This window comes from Pteropus vampyrus, unplaced genomic scaffold, assembly GCF_000151845.1.
Source record: "Pteropus vampyrus isolate Shadow unplaced genomic scaffold, Pvam_2.0 Scaffold6, whole genome shotgun sequence".
NCBI lineage: Eukaryota > Metazoa > Chordata > Mammalia > Chiroptera > Pteropodidae > Pteropus > Pteropus vampyrus.
In genome coordinates this window covers 1,034,801-1,050,610 of record NW_011888787.1, presented here as the reverse complement: position 1 = coordinate 1,050,610, position 15,810 = coordinate 1,034,801, and the positions used below count along the sequence as shown (strand labels likewise).

General features: G+C 46.2%; 1 long non-coding RNA gene across 1 annotated transcript in view; it reads right to left on the bottom strand.

Moving 5' to 3' along the window:
- Positions 1 to 7,570: 7,570 nt before the first annotated feature.
- The window catches only part of LOC111744621, a 19,192-nt gene continuing 10,952 nt past the window's right edge, over positions 7,571 to 15,810 (bottom strand). The window contains exon 3 of the long non-coding RNA XR_002782238.1: positions 7,571 to 11,249. This is a non-coding gene — a long non-coding RNA (uncharacterized LOC111744621). The remainder of the gene's footprint in view (positions 11,250 to 15,810) is intronic.

Genomic DNA, 15,810 nt, shown 5'->3' with positions numbered 1-15,810 from the left:
CGACACTCCAAAATATCACCACTCTCACTGGTCAGGTTATTTTTTCTTTTTTCCTGTTCTCATATACAGCCATTTCCTGCCTACAGCAGCCCTAGGAGCATCTGTCCTGAACCCAGTACCACATCCCTCTTCCTCCTCAGTGACAACTTCTCTGGGGGTTGGGAGAGGCTTTCTTCACTCTGCCCAGGACTGCGCTGCCCTCCTCAAGACGGCCATGCTCAGGGATTCCAAGGATTCCACACGCCGATCGCCATGGCTGACAACGTCTACTAAAGAAAAGAAAAACATACTTTTTAGTCTTTAGTGGGACACCTCATTGTGTAAGAAGCCCAGCAGTAGGAGGACAGAGGACTTAGTGATGCTTCGTGGATGTCTGGCTGTGGGGTCAACTTAGAGATACATTCCAAGTTGTCACAAATAGGCATAAGCAACGGCTTCGGTGGGGGTGAGTCGGGCTTATTTAAAGTCTGGAGGAAGCGGTGTCCTACATAGATGAATAAGACAGACAGGAAATATTCCTGAATGGAGCAAGAATGTGAGAAACACTTGGATGAGAAAACCAAGACAAAACAAAGAAATGCAGAGAGCTTTAAAATCCACATTGAAGGTTTTGGAAGATAATGATAATTAACATTATCTAAGCTCTTCATATGTATTACTCTATTTAATCTTCACAGCAAGCCTATGAGGTAGATATTAGCATCATCCTCACTTTACGGATGAGAAAACCGACACACAAAACTGTAAGAATAACTTACCCAAGGCCACATACGACTAAGTGGTAAAGACAGCTGGAATTTGAAGCTAAGCTCTATTTTTCACTAACGTTTATTCGGCACTATGTACTAGGTAGTATGCTTTAGTCTAGATCTGGGGTGACCTCAGGAGACCTAAAAGAGCTACGGGCGACAGAAAAAAAAAAAAATCCTGTCGCACCACCTCTTTAATTGTCGACATGTGGATTATTTACTCCGTGAATTGATTGACTTTGTGATGTGTGTGATATGATCTTTAAGCTCTTGTCTTTTGTTTTGCTTTCCCCACATCTCCTTCCCACAAAATATCTGTATCTACACACTGTAAAGTGTGTATATGTTGTGGTATTTATCTGCTCAGATGCGATTCAGCATCGGTCTTTAAGGCCATGCCTCGTTCTTACCTCTAGTACTTAGCATAGGTCCGTCCCATCAGCTTTTCCTGACAGGAAACGAGTCAGTCCTTCCATGTTACAGACGGTGAAAGTGGTTTGGAGAGGGTCAACGGCTTGAGCAAGGTCGCGGGTCAAGTTAGCGGCATTTGGCTTAAATCAGGATGAATAACCTCTGTCCCTCCAGCCTGATCCTTGGAGGGTCTGCCCGTCCGGGGGCGCGGGCCGCATTCCAAGCTGGGTCATCTGGTGCACGCCGCCCGTCTGAAATTCCCCTTGCGGTTTCGCTCACATCTGGTGTTTTTCACTTCTCTTTCTAAACACGTGCTTTGATCCTTCTGCTGCTGCAGCAGAAAGATGTCCAGGGTTCCAAGGAGCACGGTTAGCTTAGCGAGACGTGAGAGATGCTCCCCTTGACAAGACTTCTAAAAATAAACAGCATCAGAGCCTCACCGTGTCATGCTTGAAGCACTTCCCGGAAACCCCCAGATTTACAGCCGTCTACGCAGTCTCTACAGCCCCCCAAACCTCGAACGTGCCTGGACTCCCAGCGCCCCAACCCCGTGTCCTCGCGGATGCCCAGCAGGTTCAAAGTCCTGTCATTCTTCCTCCCGGTCATTCTCAGGGTGGACCAGGATGACACGTGGTGAAATGTCTTTCATAAGAGTTCCAGGGTCATATTTCTCTATCACACACACCGATCTGAGAGCTATGCATATTTACTTCCACAAAAACCTCATCTACGACTAGCTTTCTTGTTGTATTTATTTTGTCAAACGTTATTACTCATTCTGCCCCCTACTCTAGCTTAGTGAGTCCGTTTCTTAATTGTAAAAGCATTTTTCCCTTATAATGAGAAATTTTAGGGAAATAGAAAAGAAGAAAAAAAGTCCACAATCCTAATATTCTAACATAACCATTATTAATTATGGTCTGTTTTCTTCCAGGCTCATTTTCCTTTACGTTGTGTGTTTTTTGTTTGTTTATTTGTTTTTACATAGCCAGAATCACAATTTACATTCAGTTTTTGTGTTGTCTTCTTCTCACTATCTAATATTATATCATCGATGTTTTCTCATGTTGCTACATGATCTCGCAGATACAAAATGAAAGGGGAAGTGTAGGTTTGGGCAAAGGGAGTGGGCAAAAGCCATCAGTGATCTCCCGCAAAGAAATGCATTGTAACCATCATCTGCGGGGACTCAATTCTTCCCTAAACTGCTGGGATTTAAAATGGGAATAAGAGAAGACAGAGCTGAGTATGAAGAAGCAAAAGAGTCCCAAATTTTTGAAAACGAAAGATTAATTTGAAGTCACAAATGGTTAAATTCAAGATTTGAGACAATCGAACCTCCCTGTTGAGATAAGTCAGAGGCAAAGCTACATGTCTCGGTGGCATCATCTACCTGAACAGTCTCCAGAAAAGAACAGATATGGCCAGAAAGAGGGATGTTTGGGAAACACCCCACCTCGGGAAAGAACATCTCCCCCGTGAGCTTGGGAAGTTAGAAGCTACATTGCCCACTGCGTTCTCGAAGGGTTTCGGGGAAGTGAGGCGGGGGGCGGGGGGCGGGGCCATTGTCTGTATCAGGGGGGAACTGTCTGGCTTCCCGTGTTCTCCACTTTATCTCGTCCCCCTTCCTTCTCAGCTGCCCCATCAGACACCCACTCCGAACTAAGAAGTTCTACTCCAAATGGACTAAGTCATCCTCCTTCAATCTCCCTGCAATCAACCTTTCCGTCCAACCCCTCTTGCTCTTCTTTGCTGAGCCCCCCAAACCCAAAGCATCCAGCCAGCTCCCCTGCGCCCTTTCGCTTTCCACCTTCGCCCTGACCACACGTACAGGCCAGCGCCGAGCGGCAGCGCCCTCACTTAGCAGCCATGGCGAAGCCTTCTTTCAAGAACTGACCCTGAGGACAAAGGCTCTGCTTTACTTCTTCAGAGCTGCTCTCCCGACGCTAGCGTCCCTACTGTGTGTCAGGTACTTTAATCCTTACAGAAGCGCTGGAAGGCGGGTATGGCTCTTCTCAGTTACAGCTGAGGCGATGCAGCCCAGGACTTGTCTACGCGACGATACGTAATATTGTAGAGATGCGAGAGAATTGAGAAGACACGCAAAAGCGCAGGAAAAAGGACAAAGCAAAATTAGCCATAATCTACCCTCCCCAAAGAACCACTGTTAACGTGCATGTGTGTGTGTGTGAGTGAGAGAGAGAGAGAGAGAGAGAGGACAACCCATAACACAGGTAGGTCTGGGATCACTCCATTTCTAGTGGCTTGCTAGGGTCGCCACAACAGTGTACCACAAACTGAGTGGCTTAGACAACAGAAATGTGTTGTCTCACAGTTCTGGAGGCAGGAAGTCTCAGATCAAGGGGCTGCTAGGGTCGGTTCCTTCTGAGGGCCATGAGGGAGACATCGTTCCCCCCGCCCCCAGCTTCTGGGGGTTTGCGGGCCATCTCTGTTTTCCCTTGTCTCCTGCTGCCTCATTCCAGTCTCTGTCATCTTCACACGGTGTTCGCCCCGTGTGCGTTCTGCCTCTCCACATGGCATTCTTTTTATAGAAACGAGAGTTCTAGTGGAGTAGGGACCCACCCTACTCCAATATGATCTCATCTTAACTTGAATAATTACGAAAACCCTATTTCTAAATAAGGACACATTATGAGGAACCAGGGGTTAGGACTTCGACATATGAATTGGGGCGGAGTAAGGACACAGTTCAACCCAGAGCAACTGTCTATACAATATTTCATCTTATCTTTTTTTTTTTTTTTCCCACTTAGCATTCTATTGTGAACACTTTCCGGGACAGGTCAATTTCTGTTGAGGAGAGGGTCTAGAATGTGCCAGGGGCCTGTGTTGGTGGAAACGGGAGGCCTGAGTGGGGCACTGTGAGGAGGAGCAGCCCAGAGCTGGGGGGTCGGGGGAGGGGGGCGGGCCAGCAGCGAGAATTGCGTATGGACAGGGCAAGAGAGCGGTGGGGACGCTGGCGCTCGTCACGGCTGTCCACCTCACGGACTTTCTGAGGGCTTCTCAGAAACATGTGCTGGAGAAGGAAAGCTGCCAGGACCGCCAGTCCCCGCCGTGACCGGCCCCCACCCACGCACCGTTATTTAGCTTGGAAGAAATCCTGGAAGGAAGACGCAAGAGAAACCATAGAAACAGTCGAGAGGGAATCAGTGTGAGGGAAGTCTTGGAAGGCGAATGTAGAAGACCCGTCGGCTAGGAAGCGCTCTACTGCGATAAAGAAGAAGTCCTCCACAGAGCCAGAGAAACGTATTTTCAGGTTCTCACCCTCTCTCATTTTTCTGCAAGATCGCGGGCCTTTCTACTCAGTCTCTCTCTACGCTTCAGTTTCCTCCCATTCATAATACCTAGTCATAGGACGGTGAGGATAAGAATGAGGTGGTATATGGAAAGGCGCTTCCTGTAGTGCCTGGCATGACGAAAGCACTTATCCATTCATTCCTTTGATAAATACTGGGTATCTACTGTTCCAGGGCCTGTGTTGAATGCTAAATACACAGGGGTCAACAAAACTGACATGGTTCCCGTCCTCGTGGAACTTATGTTTTGGAAAGAATGGGAAATATCGAGCAAATGAACAGACAACTGAAGTCTAGAGTGATCAACTGTACATATAATTCGAAGAAGAAAACTGACTTCTAAGATGGACAAGTGGGAGCATCTAGTTTGGTCGGGGCGGGAGAGGAGGCACGTAGAGAGGGACCCTCTGAGGAAGTGGTAGTGAGCTGAGGCCTGAAAGTCAAGTTGGAATCAGCCAGATGGAGGAGTGGGGCTGGGTGGGGAAGAGAGTCCCAGGTAGAGGGAACAGGGCCTAAAGCAATAAGAGGCCTGTGCATTAGAGGAACTGAAAGAAACTTCGGTGTGACTGGACTGGGGGGGGCGGGGGGCGGGGAGAGGGGGGATTCAGAGAGACAGCGGGGAGAGGTTTTAAAAGTCAAAGGTTTAGAGAGGTTGGGGAGAATGAGAACTGAACGGGACCCAGGGATCTAGCAAGTGGGAGTCCTCCGTGACCCGACCAGTGAGGGAGCAGGCTCACTGCAACGCGAGGGTGGAAGCCGGGTCGCACAGGATGAAGAGGCAGCGTGTGGGGAGGAAGTAAGGAAGAGAAGGAAGTGAGCAAATATTCTTTTTAGAAGTATCGTGATGAAGGACAAGAGAAAGTTGGGGGAGAATGTCTTCTTTGTTTATTTTTATTTTGGATGGGGGAATTTGGGGGCATTTTTCTACTCTGAGGAGAAGGATCCGTGGACAGAGATGAAAGACACGAAGAGAAAGTAGGACCAAGTCTATTGGTAGGAGGCCTCGTTCCCATGGGTATTCTGCCCACAAAATAGAAAGTGGTAGACTCTGGTGTCTTGATAGGCCCACTGGCCCAGACAATGTGACTTATGTAAGCCCTATCCTCTCTTGGTTGTTAAAGTCTCCTTGCAAAATGTTCAAACAAATTTGGTATTCAACGACTTTCACCTTACAGAAAGTTTCTTCCAGAACCTTCTGATGTAGTCCTACCTGGGCTGATTGAGCTCTAGGCTTGCTGCACAGCCGTCCCCTTCACACCCTAGGGGTTCCCTTCACCTGTCGGGTTGGATGCTCTGGTTCGTGGATTCCACGTCTTCCTCTTTCTTGATTTACTCTCTTATTCTGATGGACTGAATCCTCCAGTAATTTCCTAACGAAGAGTGCAGGGAGGATCTCACAGATGCCATCCGTGCCCTGCCCATTCTGTCTTGGCACCTACCACACCCATGCATTCTAAATTATCAGCACCAACATCTCTTTGCCTGAGGGCTTTTTCTGGCTCAAGAATCAACCCCTCCTCCCTGTCAGCAGCCCTTAACCAACGACTGACAAGAGTTAGTAGGTAAATACCCCAGTTTCGTCAGGCCTATTTTACAGGGGTCTCCAGAGTGCCTCAAAGGAATCGAGTTCCAGCTGTTCTCAGTCACTTGCCGGATACTGGCTCCTTGATTCATCCCCCGCTGCCTTATGGGTATTCCCTGGACTCACCTCCCACATAAGCTACTTTTTCTCTTACATCTATTTTTCCATCTCTTATCTTTTTGCTCTACTTTCTACTTTCCAAATCTTCTACTGTTTTTTATTTTAAATTTCCGCAATCATATTTAAATTTCTAAGATCTCTTTTTTTTCCTTTAAATGTTCTTTTTAAAAAACAGCATTTTTAAAAATTTCATGTATGTAGTATCTGTCTTATCTCTCTGAAGATATTAATAAATTTTTGTTTTCTTTTTCTCTCAGAGACACCGCTGTTTTCGAATGATCTTCGAGACTCTTCCCGCCAGCGTGTCACATTCCCAGAGAAAGGTATCTTAATCTCCTGGCTCGATGTCAGGGTTGTATGACTAATGTAAGAAAAGGAGGCAGGGTGCCTCTAGGTAATTTTTTTTCAGTATTTTGTCCTTTCACACAACTATGCCTGGTCTTCCCTCTGACTTACTCTCCCACTGTGAGAAAAACCTCCATTCTTTGGTCACTGTGTGGAAGGGGCCGTCTGCCTAACAGCAGCAAGGAGAAGAGGGGGCCTGGGGACTTCGATCTTCTCAAACTGACTTTCGACTCATCCTACTGTTTTCAGCCACAACTTTACCAGCAAAGTACTGACAACAGTACCTCAGCCACCAACTGCTGAGCGCATGGAGGATTCTGAAACGTAAAGCAAGTTGGATTCAGCTTCCTTGGGTCTTTGGATTCAGTTACCACTCAATTATCTGCATTCCAGCTTTTAAAATTATCCTGCTCTTGGCCCTTTCAGATTCTCTGTCCTTGTTGGTTTATTCTTTAAAAAAAAAAAATCATTTACCTAAATTCTTACTTGCTTACATATGCATCAAGAAACTCTAGAAACACATAAGACTAGTAACAGAGCTTGATCGTGGAGGGGAAGAAGGTGGGACCTGGGCCAGTGGAAGGCGTGGGTGAGGGAAACTTTTTGCTTTGTGCCTTTTTCCAATTTTCTTTTCTTTTCTTTTCTTTTTTTTTCAGTTTTAGAACCATGTGAATGTATTACTTCATCAAACATTAACTTCCGATGGAGTTCTAGGAGGGAGTAAAACACAATGCATGTGTTTATTCTGCTCTCTTTAACCAGAAATCTCGAGTGCTGTTTTTCTAAATTAGCAGCTTCAATGTTGAGACCATGAGAAGCTTCCCAACCAAGAGCCATTCTAAGCAAATTCAAAAGCCATAAACAAAAATATGGACAAATTCGACTCCACCAAAATTAAAGATTTCTGTGAGAAAAAAAAAGAGAAAAGAAAAGAAAAAGAAAGAAAAGAAGAAAGTCAGACACTAAAAACAAATTGGGAAAAAACTGTTTAAAACAAATATGAAAAACGGCTAGTTTCCTTAAAATATGGCGTTCTCACAAAGGAATTAAAAACAGATCCAAGTTTAATAGAAAACAATAGGCAAAGGACATAAATAGAACACTCTGGTGAATCAACACAAATAGCTTTTAAACACAAGAAAGATGTTCGACCATACTCATAGTTTTAAGAATGACCATTAAAACAATGAGAGACCATTTTTCACTTATCAGAATGGCCACATTATAAAAATCTGATTCTAAATATTGATGAGGTGAGGCTATGGAGAGATAGGAAGTCTAAAACATTTTAAATACGATTAAAAGTTAGTGCAGTCTTTTTGTACTACAGTTTGGTACTATCTGTCAAAATTTTTAAACTTACACCCTTTGACCCAGAAATTTATCCTATGAATATGCTTGCCCGGAGCGTGAAGACATATTTAAGACATACTGATAAAGATACTCAATATGGCCTTATTTGCAGTCACAAAAACTGTAAGCAACCCAACCGTTCACAGTAGGAGACTAACTGTATAGATCATAGTGTATTCGTTCTATACACTGTATGGAATACTCTGCAGACATTAAAAAGAAAGAAGCACCTTTATATTTATGGAATAATCTCCAACGTGTATTGCTAACGTTTAAAAGCAAGATATGAAACAAATGTGTATGGAATGACCCCATGTGCGTCTGATAGTTTTTCAAGTGTTTTTTCTTAGATACATAGATATGCTCACATACACACAGAATATCTCCGAAGGAATAAATAAGATACTAGCAGTTAAGGCTACCTATAGAAAGGAGAACTAGGAAAATAAGAGGTCAAGAAAGGGAAGAAAACTTGCTTTCCTGTTTCTTAAATACAATTTTTTTTTTTTTTTTTTTTTACTTTTTCTCTTTTAACCAAGTGCATTTTTTTAGTCATGGGTTTTGGTTGCAAGCAACAGAAGCCAACTCTGGTTAATTTAAGCAGAAAACAAATCTATTAAAGGGAACTGGATAGTTTACAGGTTCTCCAGGAGGGTTGGAAACCGGGGTTTAGAGGTTACATATCCAGAAACGACTTCTAGAATCAGGCTGCTCAACGACTCTGTGAAGACATCAGTGCCTCCACCACGCGGACACCGCTGCTAGGACAGTGGACATCCCAAGTCTGGATGCTGGTTCCTGCTCTAGAACCACCACCAATGAGGCATCTGGAAACTGAACGTGGCTATTACAACCAACGCCCCTCTCTGCAGGGCAGATCCTGGCGATTCGACGTGAGTAGTTCCTGAGTCAAAACAAAGTCCAGTACAGATCCTTATGCCTGTGCCTAGCTGCAAGGGAGGCTGGAAAATAAATTGCTGGTATCTTCAGCTTCTATAGTGGGAGGTTGCCTCTGTATCTCATCAAGTCCCATAAAATGGGGATGAAGCAAAGGAGAGAGGGGTGGGGAAGGAAGAAATTCTCTCCTGACTCCTTTGAGACAAACTCACTTTCTCAGGTAGGTCTTTTCATGCACGATATTCAGAATCATAGGTCTTCAGAGTAGAAAGGTCCCTATAGGTTATTTGGTTTAGTGGTCTCGTTTCATCATGGAGAAATCCAGATGCAAGTTAAGTTTGGGGAAACTCAGGTTTCCCAAGATTACCCAGTGAGAGTTGCTGACATCATTAGGGTGTCCCAGTCTGGGTCCCTATTCTCCACAGGACCTCTGTGTATAATCAACACTTCAGCAAAGGGTCTCAGAAAATATCAAGATGCAGATTTGTTTCTGGTAGAGCCTCTTCTTGAATAGCTGGTGTCATTTATTACAAATATTATGGAAACATTTATATAGGACTGTTAAGGTTTAAATTTTTTTTTTATTTTTTAATTACTAAAAGCTTACTCATTAAAAACAAGCAAAGGATATAGAAGAATTCAAAATATGGCAAAACCCTACCCTCATCTCCATTCTTCTACTCTCTAGGAAAAATCAACGTTAAAAGTATGGTGGGCATCTCTCAGTTCTTCTGTGTATATATACATGTATTCCTATTTATTTGCAGATATATGTAACACGTATATAACCTTTTACATGTACAATGGACATAACTGAGCCACGGAGTGGCTGTGTGCCAGTAAGTTCCTGGCAGGTTGGAAAGCCACACATGAAGACACAGTGTCTGAGGAGGGGCTGTCACGCACCACGGAAGGCCTGGTAATATGCTGATATTTTTGGTCCAGTGGGCCTCAAAGTGTGACTTCACCTCATGCAGAAAACTGCCAACTTTATCTTCAAACTGCTGCAGAGCGTGAAGACACCTCCAAAGTCACCTAGTCCAACCCCATTTGGATATAGAGAGCTAATTCCCGGGAGGAGGGCGGGAGAAGGCGATGAGGGGCCTTGTCCAGGGTCAGTTGGCCAGGGGGAGTGATGGCGTTGGAATGTCTTTCTCCAAGACCTTTGCTCATGGTGCTGCGCTGCACTGCTTTCTGCTGCGAGGGGGAAGCAGTGCTCCGTTTGAAGACGTTCGGGTGCTCAGACCACACAGTCCCTTGGACACCAGTGCTCCGAGGCCGGCCGTGCCCGCGACCTTGTCCATGGCGATGTGCTTCCGCATGCTATGGGCTTTAATAGCTTCCAGGAAGTCTTTTCTTTGGAACCACCTGTCTTGTACTCTTCAAACTTCTCATGGCACTTTGCCCTCTTTACTCCTTAAACAGAGCTGTATTATTTGCTGAGGACTTGGCAGAATATTGAACGAGGCAGAATGTACCAGATGGATGGTGACAGAAGGGAGAAAAAAAGACATCCAGGTTTATAGGCACCAAATTCATTTATTCGGAGAAGGGTCATTTAGTGCTGAAGAATGAGGGTGGGGGTTGGGTGCAAATCAGAAGAAGATGTACCTCTTGCCTTCTGGGAGTTCGTTGTCTAGAACAGTTACCTCCAAGCTCTTTTCACTATGCCACTCCATCAGAAAGACTGAGCATGTTCTCCCGATAATTGCATATTTATTATAAATGAGATGTGTTCTGCGGTACTAATTTTTAAATATTGGCAAAGCGTAATGTTCTCAATGTTTTAGCATAAAGAATAAATAGAAACAAGTGTTCACTTGTTTTCTTCCCACACCTCCCTTTGTCACCGTGGGCACCCCACTTCGGAGCCCGCCGTTCTAATGGGGGAATCAGACAGACACCCCAAAGCGCTGTGATACAAGATGATGTGAAGAAGGCACCGACTCAGGGTTGGCAAAGTATTCTTAGAGCATCGGGATAGCGTCGCCAAAGGAAAGGGGAGTTGAGACTATATGGAGACGTCTGGGCTCAGGGCTGGGGGGTCAGTGCCAGGCGCCGTTTCTAGGCTGGTGTCCATGCGAAGACCCTTGATGATGAGACTGCACGTGAGCGCCTACCTCTCCGGACCTCAGTCACATGAGGGCTTCATAAATACCACGTTAGGGATGGACACCCGACCCACGGCCCAGAGCCACCCCTGACAGCAAGGGCCCTGGATGTGGAGTCAGGGGCCTGGGCGAACCCTGGCTCTCTCACTAACCTCTGCAGCCTTCAACCGCTGTGAGCCTGAATTTTCCCATCTGTAAAAAGGGAACGAGGAATGTCTTCTGGGACTGCTAACGACTCCTAACCTAACATTTGCCGAGCTTCTCATCGTGCCAAGTGCATCCCACACGTCATCTCGTGAAACCTTCGTGACCATATGATGAAGGCGACGCTATGGCTGTTCCCATTTCGCAGGCAGGAACGGAGCTGCAGAGAGAGGAGACCATTTGTTTGTATGGTCCACGCAGCTGGAACGTGCAGAGCCCGAGCTCAGAGGCTCGCTGGACTCTGGAGCCCATGCTCTGCCCCACTCCGCTGGGCCGCTGACCCCACAGGCTGCCTGCGGGGCAAACAGGGACCAGGAACAGTGAGGTGCAAACACAGTACTGTGACACAGGGCGTGAGATGCAGTCCCTGTCCTCGAGTCTAAATGCAAAACGTGCTTTTCTACACGGCCCTGAAGCTCAGAGAAGCAGGATCCGGTTTAAAAGAAAGGTAGAGAAAGAGAACTTTAAAGTTAACGTCTATTTTAAGTCCCACAAAGCAGTGTGGGACAACCTGGGGGGAGCAGCAGGTTGGGATAAGGCCGTGGGCTCCTGCGTACCCTCTGACTCCAGGTGAGGTTTAAGCTGGGGTTACTCAGCTGTTAGGGGCCCTAATCAATGAGCTCCCCAGGGTCTTCTTGTCTGATTATCCACAAACTCCATCCTCGACAGGCGCTGCAGTCAGGACTCTCCCTGCTGTCCCAGGAGAGCCCTGGAGACGGGCCCGAGGCCGGGGCCGGGGCCGTGCTGCTCAGGTTGGCGAGGGCCCAGCTCGGACAAGGCCTGCGGGGGCGCCAGGGAGGGTGAGTGGGACGCCGCCAGAGCTCCATAATTATAAGGACACACTGCAGAGGACGTTTCTGTTGTGGTCGGTCCCTCTGTTTACTTTGGGCAGTTCTGTCCTTTCTGAGCTGACCTTCCCAGCTGAGATCGCCCGTTGTCAGCTGGGTAAAGCCAGAGCCTTGCAACCTACGGGGTGTTTGAATCCTCTGTGGCTCCGTTGTTGGAGGGGGGCCAGGGCAGCTGACCCCCCCCTTCAGGGAAGTGAAGCCAGGGCTGCAAACTTGCTGACAGTGGCCGGAGGCCTGCGAACCCAAACATCCTCCCTTCTTCCGCCTCAGCTCCGTGTAGCAATGACAAGAAAACAAAGCCACGAGCTTTCCAGAGCAGGGGAAGGCTCCAGCCACTCCCTTCCAGCCGTTCCCTCCTGCCTTCGGCTCACAGCCACGTGAGGACAAGGTTATGGCCACAGCTGAGAAGTGCTGACGTCTACATTTTGGTTGTTGCTTAAAAAAAAACAAAACCAAAAAAAACCCACGCACACGCTTTCCTTCATGGCTTACAGCTTCATATAGTTGATGCAAACCCTTTGCTTTGTTGTGTGTTCTTGAGTTTGAATGATATGAATGTGGCGTTTCAGAAAGAGAAGGAGAAAGCTCATCAGTTTACTACTTTTCCTAAACTTTCCAGTTTCTTTTGGCTTCTGAAAACCAGAATAGAGTCCTTTATGCCTAAGATTAAAAACATCTGGTCATCTCATTTGAGTAAGGCTGGGCTGAAGCGGGCCAAAGCCAGGTGGAAAGGCCTGCCTCCTTGAATTACGGAATTTTGAGCAATGAACGGGGCTAAAAGTTACTAAATCCCACCTCTTTGTTTTACAGATAGGAAAACAAGCCCAGAGAGGTTCGGACTTGCTCAACGTCACACGTCTTATAAGTGTCAGAGGTGAGGCCGGAACCCAAGAGATACCTGGGAGAATCTCGCTCAGTCTACCACCCTTTACTTGTACCCAAGCACAGGGAGGACTGATTATTTTAAAAAAATAAAATGTTTCTAAATATTCTTAATTTCTCTATTCGACACACCCAACTATTTCCACCTTTGCATATTCCCACCCAGATCCTATCCACCAGGTAGATCTCTCCATATATTCTTCCTCAGGAAAAGAGAGAGACACCTGTTTACAGAGCCCCTGCTACAATGCCAGGTGTTTTCTCAACATTTCCTCGTCGAATTTTTACAGCAATACTATATAAGGGATGCGCTATTCTACCTGCTCCACGGAGGATGAAATCGAGATGACAGACACTCTTGCCCAAGGTCACGCGGCTGGAAAGTGGTGGAGTCCGGATCTCCCAGATGCCACGACGCCACCCTGCCACAGCTGCTGTGCGTGTCACACTTTCCATCTTTACACTTGCCCACGTTTGAAATTACGACCTAGTTTTCGTAATTATTACTTTTATGGATGCATTCCTTCATTCAGTATTGACTGACTACATGGCTACTCTGTGCCAGGCTCAGTCAATACACTGAAAATAGAGTACTGAGCAGTATACACGAGTCCCTGCTCTCACCGAGCACAGCTTCCACAGGGAGAGTCAGACAGTAAGGCAAAGAAATAAGTCGGATAGGGAGGAAGAAAGCGAGGATGGGGACTAGGAAATGCCTGTTTCCTAATGACCATCCTAAGTAAGATGGTCGGGGAAAGAAAGTTCATCTGTGACATTTAAGCTGAGATCTGAAGGTGGTGAGGGAACAAGCCAGACGGATATGTGGGAGAAGAGCGAGTTCAAAGTCACTGAGGCAGGGGGAGACCTGGCCTGTTCAAGAAACAGTCAGGCCAGCGTGGCCAGGGAGGAGCGCAGGAGGAAAAGCAGAATGAGAGCCAGACAGAGAGTGGGAGGGGCCAGAGGAGGCGGGGCCAGAGGAGGCAGGGCCCCGGGCCAACAGAAGACACCTGCTTCGATATCAAATGGGAGAGGACTTGTGGACACTTCTGAATAGAGGATGGACACGTTTACGCTTCCTAAAGCGTTCCTACGACGGCTGCGTTGAGAATAGACCAGGAACTGAGGAACCAGGGGGAAAGCAGAAAGACCAGTTGGGAGGCCATCGCAATAATCCAGGCGAAAGACCGTGCGACTTGGACCCGGGGTGGTAGAGAATGCGGTGATGAGCGATGCACTTCGGGGTATATTTTGACAATGGAGCCGGTATGACAACCTGCCCTCTTTCCACATCATGGTGTCACAAGCATTTATTTTAGAGATGCAGGTTGTCCCAGCTGGTGCTATTACAGATAACATTCTCATTAACAATGCCACTCACGCTTTTTGTGTGTCTGGTTGCCTTGGGATAAACTTATCAGGAGCTGGATGATGAGTCCGAGAAAGTAAGCATCCCTGGGCCTGTTGCTACATGTCGTAGGTCTGCAGCAGGCTCTGTCGACGGTGCCTTTAAGAGCTTTCATTTTAAACGCTCCAGAATCCCTCCCCTCCCCTCGGCATCGCTAACCCTCTCTCTCACTATGGTTTTCTTCTTTTTCTCCCTCTCCTCCCTCTCCTTCTGGAGAACTAATAAAGGGGCAGGGTAACGAAGACGGACAAAGGTTAGGGCCGGCCACAGAGAGAGGCAAGAAAAGACAGGGAGGAATTCATTTTTTTTCTTGCCTTGCAGCTCTGAGAAAGAGCCAGCTGCTTCCCTTGGTCAGATGAGAATCTTCTTCTGTAAGAATCAACAAACTAACAAGACTGCTTACTTAGAGACCTTTTTTTTTCCCCCTTCTGGGGAGATCAATGGACTTAACAATTTCAATTATCTGTCACAATGTCCCCTGGTGCTGGATCAAACTGCCTCCTCTGAACAAACATTCCTCTCACCAGGGTGGGCAGTTTGCCAAACTTTCTGGTTTCTTTATTCCCCTCCTCCGGCAGTTGGGTCCCCCTTTCCGAGGACCTCCCTGCTTCCCCCAACTCCAAATTCCATTTGCTCCGTCCTCCTTATCCAATTTCATCCTTAATATGGAAGAAAAGATTTTAATCATTAAAAGTGGGGGGTTTTCTTAGGAATTTCAGGATCTGTTTGTCTATCTCTGCTGATCCTAAAATTCGTATGGAAATGCAAGGGACTCAGAATAGCCAGATGATTTTGAAAGGGAACAAAGTCGGCGGACTCATGCTTCCTGATTTCCCAGCGTACTGAAAAACGGCAGGAATCGAGACGGTGTGGGACTGGCATTAGGACAGACACACAGATTGATGGGACAGAATTAAGAATCCACAAACAAATCCTAACAGTTACAGTCAATTGATTTTGACAAAAAGGCCAAGAGCACCGAATAGAAAAAGAATCACCTTTTCAACAAATGGTGCAGGGACAACCGAACATCCACACGCCAAAGAATTAGTTTGGACTGCGCCCAAATATCATACACAAAAAGAGTTAACTCAGAACGGATCACAGACCTAAATGGAGGAGCTGAAACTATAAGACCTTTAGACGAAAACACGGGAGTCGGTCTTTGTGACTTGGGGTTAGGCAATATCTCAGATACGACATCCAAAGCATGAGGGATGAAAAAAAAAAAAAGATAAGTTGAACTTCATTGAAATTAAAACTTTGGTGTTTCAAAGGACACCATGAAGCAAGTGGAGGGACAACCCATGGAATAGGAGAAAAAATAGGAGAAAATACTTACTTGTATCTAGAATATTAAAAATTCTTACAATGCGATAATAAAAAGACAAACAACGCTGTTTAAAAATGGGCGATTATAATAGACATTTTTCCAAAGAAAGTATATGAATTGCTAATAAGCACCTGGAAAGTTATTAGGGAAATGCAAATCAAAATCACAGTGAGATACCACTTCTCATCCACTAGAATGGCTATAATTTTAAAGAGCGGACAATAACGAGGTTTGGTGAGGATGTGGAGAAATC